Raw genomic sequence first — 2183 nt, 5'->3', positions numbered from 1 at the left:
CATGTATCAAATCATGGTGTTGTACACCTTAAACTTACACAATGTTATGTGTTATTTATATCTCAATAAACCTAGACGGGGGAAAAAAACAATGATAGGTCAGAAAACAGGTGGGCAGTGGGTGGGGGTTAAGTGGGAGGCAAGAGCCAAAATCAAGCAGACAGTTAGGATCAGGGACATCTGGTGAGAGGTGGCCATGGTCTAGCCACTATGAATGCATTCAAAGGCAGACCTTGATTTCTGAAAGACTGAGTTGAAGGAAGGCAGTACTCCAGATTTAGGAGAACTAAGATGCAGTTAGGAATTTAGGTTCAAAGTAGGGGTAGAGGAGCAAGACTTAGACAGAGTCATAATGGAAGATTTGAATAAAAATAAATTAGAATAATCAAACATCAAAGTGGCCTGAGGTGACCTCTGAAAATGGTTCGCTATTGGCTTGACCCAGAAAACCCTATGAAATCATGTAAATCAAGAGGTTCAAATCTTCGTGTTCACTTTAAGAACACACATAGAACTGCCCAGGCCATCAAAGGTATGCACATCCGAAAAGCCACCAAGTGTCTGAAAGGCGTCACTTTACAGAAGCAGTGTGTGCCATTCCGTCACTACAATGGTGGAGTTGGTAGGTGTGCCCAGGCCAAACAGTGGGGCTGGACACAGGGTCAGTGGCCCAAGAAGAGTGCTGAATTTTTACTGCACATGCTTAAAAATGCAGAAAGTAATGCTGAACTTAAGGGTTTAGATGTCAATTCTGTGGTCATTGAGCACATCCTAGTGAACAAAGCCCCCAAAATGCGGTGTAGAATGTCCAGGGCTCATGGTCGGATTAACCCGTACATGAGCTCTCCCTGCCATATGGAGATGATCCCTACTGAAAAAGAGCAGATTGTTCCTAAACCAGAAGAGAAGGTTGCACAGAAGAAAAAGATATCCCAGAAGAAACCAAAGAAACAAAAACTTAGGGCCCAGGAGTAAATTCTGCACAGAATAAATGCAAATAAAAATTAAAAAAAAGAATAATCAAACATCATAATGCAAAGTAAAAGAAAGATAAGAAACTGACTGACTGATGGGTTGAAGAGGGTGTACCCCAAAAAAAAACAAAAACAAAAACAAAACAAAACAAAAAACAAACAAAAAACAAAAAAACAAAAAAAACCTACCAGAACAAGGACTCAAAGGAATCAAGTTCCAGATGTCATTCATAAAATTGGAGTCCATGACCCCAAATCTCTTTAGTATCTCAAAAGTGATATCATGGACTCCTGCACTTTTTTTTTCCTTTGGAGAGACATGGGGACGGTTGGGCAGATGGAGAGGGAGACAGAGAATCTTAAGCAGGCTCCACACAGAGCTCGATCTCACAACCCTGAGATCATGACCTGAGCTGAAATCAAGAGTCAGATGCTTAACTGAGTCACCCAGGCACACCTCCTGCACTTTTTTGTATAGTTTTCCAGAAGAGATGATCTCTTTGCAATGACTTATTCTTGCATTTTGATCATGATTGCCATCAATAGTTCACAATTTGTCAAAACCTCTATATTTTTTTAAAGATTTTATTATTTGTTTATTTACTTATTTAAGAGATTGAGAGAAAGAGAGAGGAAGTACAAGCAGGGGGGAGGGAGAGGGACAAGTAGACTCTCTGCTGAGTGTGGAACCTGATGCAGGGCTTGATCTCATGACCCTGAGATCATGACCTGAGCCAAAATCAAGAGTCAAGTGCTTAACCGACTGAGCCACCCAGGCACCCCCAAACCTTCAAAATGTCCTTTTCCTGCAATTTCCTTCTCCTGCAAAACAGTGCAGCCACATCCAAGTTGAGACTCAAGGCTTATTGGTCACTACAGTTTATCAGACAGTAGTCCTGATTTAGGAGTTTTAAATTAATGGTCTGTCTAGGAAGATACCAGACCTCGAACCATAATAAATATGGGCCAATTTACCTTATTCCAAGGTCAATGTCCTCTGTCAAAATTCTTCACCATGACATATACTCTATAGTCTTTTTCCTAAATCAGTTAAGTTTTGAGTAATTTTTGAATGGTCTCTATTATGTTTAGCTTTTTCTATACCTGTTTGAACTCCTGATTAAATCCAAATTCATAAACTAAGAGTAATTTTAGCCATCTCTTTAAAGGCCTGCAACATTAAATTCTCGTTTAAATGAGTCCTAAAAC

General features: G+C 39.9%; 1 pseudogene; it reads left to right on the top strand.

The window, feature by feature from the left end:
* The first annotated feature begins 402 nt into the window (after positions 1 to 402).
* On the top strand, positions 403 to 975 carry LOC102750202 (large ribosomal subunit protein uL22 pseudogene; annotated as a pseudogene).
* The last annotated feature ends 1208 nt before the right edge of the window (positions 976 to 2183 follow it).

Source organism: Leptonychotes weddellii, chromosome 3 (assembly GCF_054177405.1).
Source record: "Leptonychotes weddellii isolate Sample4059 chromosome 3, ASM5417740v2, whole genome shotgun sequence".
Taxonomy (NCBI): domain Eukaryota; kingdom Metazoa; phylum Chordata; class Mammalia; order Carnivora; family Phocidae; genus Leptonychotes; species Leptonychotes weddellii.
The sequence above is the reverse complement of the archived record's forward strand: the minus strand, read 5'-3'. Positions and strand labels throughout refer to the sequence as shown.